A 9,688-nucleotide genomic window follows, 5' to 3' on the forward strand; every position below is an offset into this window, starting at 1 on the left:
AGTCAGAACTTTGGATAGAAGAGGAGGATAGGAAAAGAAGAAGGAAAAGATACGGTGGTTTGGATAGGAATGATGAGAAGGAAAAACAACGTGTTTCTTTTTGGTTGTTCCAGATGAAAATATTGGACATTTTGAACACTGTTACTCAAGGTTTTTCTAGAGTTGATATATGCTTCTGCCAAATAAAGGACTAAAATATATGTTTGGCTAATAATTAGAATTTGAAATAAGTTTGTTTTAGCCCCATTGTAGGGTAAATAACTACTGTAGATCTCATACTATTATGAAAAATAGTTAAATATTCTGCTTAAAATTTTTTCCTCCTCATATAAGAATACTCCAATAATTTTTTAGACTATTTATAGAATTATAGTGTCTTATATAATAGTGGAACAAGAAACTTTTCTTACCATTTTGACCTTTTGGGTTTCTTTACTATTTATTTCTCCCCAGTTTCCGTTTCCGTTGCTGATACAAGCTGAAAAGATTTGTATCCTTAAAGGGTCTCCAAGTGATTTTATCTATAACATAAATATGGCCTACTTTTGTGTCTTTGGCATGTCCAAATTATATTTCATATAACTACTTTGTTAATTTTCAAATTTTTTGTATACATAATATATTCATATGGTTCAAAATATTTTATGTATAAAGGCCCTCCCTATTCCTATCCCCAGCCAACCAGTTCCCCTCAGTACAGGGTACTCATTTATGTTATTAGTTTCTTGGAAAAATAGAATTATTCGCATTCTCTTTGCCAGATACCATTCTAGGTGAGGGTCTGGGGAGGAGCCCATCCCTTCCCATGTAGAGAAAAATTTGGCCACGCCCAAAGAGAGGTCTGGCCTTTGCCCTCAGCTTTTGGGAGGTAATCTATATCACATCTAATAGTAGTGTATTTGGAGGGCGGGGGGTGGTGGGGTTGGCCATTCTCTGTAGCCATGTCAGAAAAACCAACCATGTGATTTACAGGGAGGGCTTCGGTTCACTCAGTATCAGTCAGCCTAGCGAGTGAGTTCAAGCATGTGGGTGGTCAATCACTCATGCCTATGTAATGAAGCGCCAATAAAAATTCTGGACAAGGAAGGTTGAGTGATATTCCTGAGCTAGCAATAGTCTGTGTGTATTGTCACACATCGGCATCAGGAGGGTAACTCATCCTGAGGACAAGGAAAGTCTTATATTTAGAACCCTGCCAGAATCTACACTATATGTCTCTCCTTTTGGCTGATTTTAATTTGTATCCTTTTTCTGTAATAAGTCATAGCCAGTGAGCATAATAGCTTTTGGTGAGTTCTGTGAATTCTTCTAGTGAATTATCAAACCCAAAGGTGTTTTTGGGAACCCCCTCAAACTTGCAAATAGTGTCAGAAGTGAGGACAGTCAAGGGGACTTTGTTGTTTGACTAACTCCAAGTAGAGAGCTAAATACCTCTTCCAATTTGACAACGCTTCCCATGCAATATATATATATTGTAATATATCAAATAAATTAAACTCTTTCTAGAACCTCTCTTTTTACCTCTTTTTCTAGGGCCTTCTGGGAAATCTCAAAGCCAGTTTTAGCTGCAAATGATGTACATTAGGACTTGATTTGAGGAAGAAAAATGTCAAAAGTTGTCAGATATTTTGAACACCTAATTAAACAGGATCACATATTACTGGAAAACGATACTTGGCTGCCTAGTTAATCAAAGTGACAATAAGATTTTAAAAGTAGACATAGAGGACTTCAAGTTTCTACCCCAATTGTAAAAAGTTTGGAAGTCATCACTCCCTACCTCACAACAACAGGAAAGCTAAGAAAAACTAAAAACTAACAACTCTTCTTAGATATATCAGAGAATTGAGTCACAGGGAAACATGCTGACAAAAAAACAGGAGAGAGAGGCAGATCCCATGAATCACAGTTACCAGTGGATAGAAGCCCAGGAGCAAAAGCTCACAGCTGGAGCCAGTACTAGTTGGAGTATCCAGTACATAAACTCTAATTGATATGCTAAGAGGAGAGAAAAGAGAATCTATAAAATGCTCAATTAAACCCAGAAAAGGCAGAAACCGAGTGGAAGACAAAGAATAAAACAAAGAATAGGAAAATGAATAGAAAGTAGTTACAAATATGGTAGATAGTAATCCAACAATAGCAATAGCAATTAAATATAAATGTTCTAAATACACTAATAAAGAACAAAGACTATCAGAGTGAATAAAAAGACAAGATACAACTACATTGTTATCAGTTGAATTGTGTTTCCTCTGCTCCAAATTCATATGTTGAAGCCCTAACCTCCAGTATTTCAGAATGTGGCCTTATTTGGAAATAAGATAATTGCAGATGTAATGTGGATAAATGCAGATTAATTAAGTTAGGATGAACTTATACTGGAGAGGAGGGGAATCCTAATCCAGTAAAACCAATATGACATCTCCTTATAATAAGGGGAAATTTGGAAGCAGACATGAACACAGGGAGAATGCCTTGTGAAGAGGAAGGCAGAGATTGGAGTAGTGCATTTACAAGCCAAGGAACACCAAAGATTGCCAGCAAACCACCAGAAACTAGGGGAGCTCACAATTTATATTTATAACTAATCTAAATACTCTTTCAAATAACACTACACAACTACATGGGTAGTGCAAATACCTCATAACAGAATTTTCCCAATTCCTTCCTCCCATCAATTATAACATTGTTGTTATTCAATTATCTATAAGTTATAATCAGTGAATACATTGTTGCTATTATTTTTAGCAAACTGTTATCTGTTAGATTGATTTTAAAAATAAAAATAAAATATTTGATTTTACCTTTAATAATCGGGGAAACTCCGAAGTGGGGAAAAGATGGTATATAGGAAGTCTCTGTATTTTCTGCTCAGTTTTTATGTAAACCTAAAAATTCTCTAAAGAATAGAGTCTAGTTAAAAAAGTAAACATAGGAGGTAATGTAATTATAAATAACCTTAACTGTTTCGAAAGTGGAAAGACTTTGTTATCTTAAATAATCAAGACATAATAAAAAGAGTGTCCTAGTAGTTAAATTCTGCCATTTTAGGAGGTAATGAACTGAATTGTTATCATAATGCAAAAGCATGTAATGGTGAGGGTTGAGGGGTGGATTTTATATTTTAACCCCAAATGCCAAAGGTAAACAAAAACTGGCAACAAAACCAAACCAAAATAGTGCTCAAACAAGGAACCAAAATCAAATCCTTACCATGCTACAACTGACACATGTCTGGAGCACAGAGTCCAGGAGCTGGACTCACTGAGGGATCTCCAAATTGCCAGTCAGGAAAGGGCCACAGCAGGCATGCGAGGACCCGGTGCCTGGATGGAAAAGATGGGTGTCTGAGGTGGGCTATGACTCATGGCAACAAACAGTCAAAGACAAAACCCAGATAAATGAGATTTATTTTATTCGGGCTATTGCATTCAGGAGAGAACTCCAGATTCAAAGATCAGTGTCTCTGCAAAGTTGTTTGCTTTAGATTTTTATAGGGAATAGTAGACGAGTTACAGGTGAAGTTATTTACATTGGGAATTGCTCGGAAATCTCAATCAGATGAATAGAAAATATTTATCTCTGGGTCTAGTTACTTTTAAGGGGATTGTACAGAAAAGGGTTAACATAGAAGCCTGAGATTGCTATTCTTAGAAAGATCAGCTTGCAAGATGGGCCCTTAGCTGGCATCTGGAAACTAAGATTTTGAAATAGTTCCCACCATTTCTTAAATGACACAAGTGGCTCACTCTGCCTAAATGTGGAAACAATATGGTTTATCCTGAACACTTTCTTTCTGGGAGTTCTGGTACATGCTAGGCAGCTACCAATAAATATCTGCACACTGAGTCTCTAATGAATGAATTTCCCTTGTGGACATTTCCCATGTGTTGTCTTTGCACTTATATACTATATATATATATATAAAACGACTCCTATTTATAGATTAGAATGTTATTGTTGTTAATGGTGCAGTAGGTACCATTGGGATTTGGGATTTGGGATTTGGGATTTTCCCATTTGGGATTTCTCATTATTCATGGTGCTCAGTTAATTAGGCTTTAATTACAACAACTAAACATTTCTAAATATTGTATTTCCATTTTCAAATAGTTATGATAGCACTTTTCTATGTAAAATGGTGTAAGAAATAATTTTATTAAGATCAGTGGGTTCTAATAATGGCCACATCAAGTATCCAAGCTCTTTCTTCTTGATAAAGAAAAAGACTGTGTCTTTGCTGTGGCTAACGTGGGTAGTATGCTGGGTAATGCTTTAGTTCTTTTAAGATGAGGTCCTAAATTCAAGCCCCTTAATATGAAATTTGAGCTTAACTTCTGCCTCTGAGAAAAATTATGTAGGACACGAAATCCTAAAACTCCCACTACAACAAGAAAGAAGGTGAGATGAATCACAATTACAAACATCATATTTGTAAAACATGGGAGTGTTATGGAAGCAATGAAGACTGTATGAATTGGAGTTTCAGAGAATGGTAAACCCTTCTGTGGTGAGCTTATATTAACTGGATTTTTTTCTTTTGTTTTGTAACATACTGAGATTAGCTTGTAAAAGGACTGTTCTGGAGGAAAGAGAAGCCCGAAAGGATTTCGTTGGTTAAGGGAGCTGACATGATAATTTAGAAACTACAGGAGCCCCAAATATGATTAGTTTCCCTAATGAGACACTTGATAGACTGGGGGACTATACAAGCATACTTGGGGAGTTTGGCCAAAGGCTTCTAAGGACAGAGTAAAATCTTCCATAATCATACTGTTTAAAACAGAAAGTCCAGCTAGAGACAGGCCTCTATCTTGTACACACAGCTGCTCTCCCTTTCAAGATGTTTGCTAGATTTGAAGCTGTAGGAGATAGGAGACTAAAAACTCAAAATATCTGAGGGCCAGCATGTCATCTCCTACAGTCTTCCACAGCTAAAGAGACAAACATCTGTCAGGGTAAAACAATCAAACAAACAAACAAAAAATGCTCAGGAAATTCAAGGAACAAGAACAAACTAGACATAGTAAAGATGTGAAAATTTAAACTGCATGATTAGCCAACCTCACCAAATTGACATGTCTAAAACAATATATAGAACAGTGTTAGAATGCATATTACTTTCAAATGTACATGGAACATATATCAAAATAGACCATATAATGAGCCATGAACAAAATCTCCAAAGACTTAAGTTATGTAGTATATACTCTCACATCACAGTGCAATTAAATTATAAATCAATGAATGTATCTAGAAAATCTCCCACTGTTTGGAAATTAAGCAAAGAACACATTTCTAAATAACACTGGGGCCAAATAAGAAATCAAATGGAAAATATAAAATAGGTAGAATTGAATGATAATGAAAATATGACATATTAAAAGTGCTGAGGTGTAATTAGAGCAGTGTTGAGAGGCAAATTCATGTCTTTAAATGTATATGTTAAAAAGAAAAGGTTGAAAATCAAATATTTAAGCTTTCATCAAAAGAAGCTGGATAAACAAGAGCAAATTAATTCTAAGAAAGTAAAATGAAGAAGATGCTAAAAATAAGAGGAGATATCCATTGAAATGAAAGCTAACACACAATAGAAAAAAATCAACAAAGCAAAAATATTAACATCTTTTTGCCAATGAAGTTAACGATTTAGATGAAACGATTTGTCACAGAGTGAAAAATGCAATTTGCCATAGCTGACACAAGAAGAAATAGAAAATCTGATCTGTCCTATATCAATCAGAGAAATAGAATCTCTAATATGAAATTTTCCTACAAATTAAACTTTAGGTCAATATAGCTCACTGGTGAATTCTTCCAAATATTTAAGAAAGAAATAATACAAATTGTACACAAATTCTTCCAGATAATATAAAAGGGAAGCTTCCCAGCTTACTTGATGAAGTTAGCATGATCCTGATATCAAAACTTGACTAGGACATTATAAAACTAGAAAATTTCAGGTCAATATATCTCAGGGAAATAGATGAAAAATTCTAAATATTGGTAAATTGAATCCAGCAACATTTTAAAAGAATAATCTATTATGACCACATGGAACTCATTCTGTAAATTTAAGAATATTTGGTTTAGCCTGTAAAAAACAATATACATTACCACACTGAATTTTAAAGGAAAAAAATTATATGTATATCTCAATAGATGCAGAAAAATTATTTAATAAGGTTCAATCCCCATTCATAATTACAATTTATACAAACTAGGAATAAAGGTATCTTCTTTAATCTAAAAGAGTATTCTGGAAAAAAAAAACCCTACAACTAACCTTATGCAATGGTGAAATATTGAAAGCTTTCTTTGAGACTAGGAATAAGACAGGAGTGTCCACCATAGTAACCTCTATTCAGTATTGTACTGGAGGTTCTAAACAACAGGTAAGGGGAAAAAAAAGTATAAAGACTAGAAAGAAGTAAAATCAGCATTGATCACACTGACATGATAGCATACATACAACCATGATCTACTAACAATTATCATTAATAAGTAAATCTAGCAAATTTACTGTATATACAAAAATAAATGGCATGTCTCTATACTAACGATAAGCAATTAGAAAATGAAATTTAAGAAGAAATGCCATGTAAAATAGCATTGTTAAACATCAAATGCAGAGCAGTTAATCTTTTAAAACAACACTTCAACACTGAAAACTTCCAAACATTGTTGAGAGAAATTAAAGACTTGAATGGAGGAATCTACCATGGTCCTGGCCAGAAAAATCCAATCTTGCTAAAATATTAATTCTCCCCAAACTTACTTATAGATTTTATGCATCACCAAAAAAACAAAAAACAAACAAAAAACTGCTAGCAGGATTTGGGGGGAGAGTGGGAGGTGGAAATTGACAGTTGATTCTAACATTTATATTGAAATAATAATGTTTTAAAAATCCAGAATAGCTATGGCAATCCAAAGTGAAAAAAACAAAACTGAGCCCCTATATTATCAGATATTATTACTTACTTTTAAGTTAAAAAAATTAAGACAGTGTAATATTAGTGTAAAGGCAGACAGATACCAAAGGGACAGAATAGAGAGCCTAGGGGAAAAAAAACCCACACATATGCAGTTCCCTGTTTGATGACAAGGAGACATTGCAATTCAGTGGGGAAAAGATTGACTTTTCAATAAATAATGCTGGGTCAATTGAAATCATATAGTAAAGAAAATGATTTCAATCCTTATCTCACACCATATATAAATTGAAAATGGAATATAAACTTAAATGTTAAAAGTAAAATACTTAAACTTCTAGAAGAAAACATAGAATAGCTTCATGACTTTAGTGTAGGCAAATATTTCTGAACTAGGATGCAAAAAAGCACTAACTGTAAAGATTGGACTTCATTAAAATGAAGTCCAATTGGACTTCGTTAAAACTGAAAAGTTCAAAATACAAAATTAGGAGAACTAAAGGTGTGCCACAAATTAGAAGATATTTGCAACACGTATACCTGACAAAGGACTTGCATTCACAATACATAATGAACTACAAATCAATTTTGTAAAAACTGGCAATCAACCCAATTTTTTAAATGGGGAAAAGCATATGGGAAGATGCAAAATATCATAGTCATCAAAAATGCAAGTCAAGATCACAAAGACCTATCACTACCTCCTGGCCTGAGTAGCTAAAATTAAAATAACAATACCCAGTAGTGGCTAGGCTGTGAAGCAACCAGAAGCCTCATACATTGTTTTCAGTAGTGAGAACTGGTACGTGCATTTTGGAAAACAGTTTAGCAGCACCTAATAAAGTTAAACATACATATATCCTATAGACCAGCAATTCCACCTATGTATCTATCTAATAAATCAGTGATTATGTTCACCTAAAACCATGCACAAGAAGGTTCAGTGCTTTTTATAATAACCCTAAATTGAAAACCAAATGTCCATCGACTTCAGAATGGGTAAGTAAATTGTAGTATATCCATAAAATGGAAGTCGATACCTAGGAACAAACTGCTTTTAACTACTTTAGAAAACATAGGTGAATCTCAAAGACAATATTGAGTGAAAGAAGCCAGACATAAGAATGCGGAGTCTACCTGATTCATTGTAGAAGTTTAAAAACAAATGACAGTAGATATAGTGAAAGAGTTCAGAACAGTGGCTTACTTTGCGGGGGTATCAAATCAGAGGGAGCAGGAGGGAGCATGCATGGTGACAAAGGGGTGTAAACTTGTAAAAATCAACACACTGTACACTTAAGATTTGGGTACTTTACTGTATATAACTTATACCTTAATAGAATAGAAAGGAATAAAAAACGACTGAAAGAGTAAAAGATATTTAAGCGTCAAGCTAGAAATGATCCCAAATGATGTTTTCTTATGTACCTAGGAAGCTTACCATTCCAACAGGAAGCTCTGAATCACCACACCCCTATAGCTATCCAATTCGTACCCTTAAGAACAATACATAAATTTTCTTTTATCACTGTTTTTTTGTTCTTCCTATCATACTCAGGAAACTTTAAGTATGTTTCCCCATTGTCTGAGTTTTTGTTGGTACAATTATTTTTGAAATGGGAAATACGTTACATTTTCAGAAAACAAGGCAAAAATTTTTCTCTTTTCTTTCTGAAATGGAAGAGGTTGTTAAGAAAAGACTATTTAAAGGGAGTAGCTGAGAAAAAGCTAGCCCAGGGGTAGCCGAAATAGCTCAGTTGGGAGAGCGTTAGACTGAAGATCTAAAGGTCCCTGGTTCAATCCCGGGTTTTGGCACTTATTAGACACCCTTTTGTAATTGTGAACTAGGAGATACTGACCCAATACCAAGTGTCCGTCACCTTCAAATATATTGTCCCTAGTGCCATTTATACAGTGAGGAGTAACATACATTTACCCTTAATTTCCATGGCAAAAAGCAATTCTATGCCCATATGCATAAATTCTTCCACAGCTTCAAGTAATTCCTTGCGGTAAAGAAAAAAAAAACAAAAACCCCCCAAAAATACCCCACAAAACTTAGTGCTTTATTTAGTTTGCACCTAGATGTTATTAAAGGCATCTGTAAGAAGCAGGGCATAAGCACTTTCAATTCTCCACTTATTTACAGTAATTCTTTCGGTGTTCAAATTACTAAAACAAGCTCATTCCTTCGCGAAGTCTTTCTATATGAACATCAGGGATCTATACACAAACTGTGGGATGTACAAGGATCTTCAAAAGCCAGAATGTGGTTGATTTTGACAAGTACAGAGGACGTGTGACTGCAGAAGAGGTGTCAGATAGATGTCTTTTCTGTGATTTTTGAGCACCTTGAAGTCTTAGCTCTTGCAACCCAAGACAAGAGCTCTTGAAGACTAGAGGAATAAAACTTAGAAGACTCTGGCAGAACTTGAGCCAGTAACGGTTGAATATTTACCACTAGAAACCCACACTTCTCTCTTGCACCAGCGTCGGCCTAAAAATCAACAAAATCATCACTTGCTGATTCATTTAGCTTTAAATTAATATATTCGTTGAAAATTTAACTAGGGGTCAGTCAGCATGAAAGTTCGAAAAGTAGAAAAGAAATGATACAACCTCATGAAATGTAAAGGGACATTTCCCGAGGCTGCAGGAGATTCCTTCAACTTCACATGTTAAAAACTATAGCCTCACCAAGGACCAAAGAGCACATCTCACTTGTTCTATCCTCTCCGACCTAGTGCTTG

The 9,688-nt window shown here is 34.7% G+C and overlaps 1 non-coding gene across 1 annotated transcript; it reads left to right on the forward strand.

The window, feature by feature from the left end:
• Positions 1 to 8,680: 8,680 nt before the first annotated feature.
• TRNAF-GAA (transfer RNA phenylalanine (anticodon GAA)) lies at positions 8,681 to 8,753 on the forward strand. Its single transcript has one exon. It is a non-coding gene; the product is annotated as a tRNA-Phe (tRNA).
• Positions 8,754 to 9,688: the final 935 nt, after the last annotated feature.

The sequence above is a fragment of the Tursiops truncatus genome, chromosome 10 (genome assembly GCF_011762595.2).
Source record: "Tursiops truncatus isolate mTurTru1 chromosome 10, mTurTru1.mat.Y, whole genome shotgun sequence".
Classification (NCBI taxonomy): domain Eukaryota; kingdom Metazoa; phylum Chordata; class Mammalia; order Artiodactyla; family Delphinidae; genus Tursiops; species Tursiops truncatus.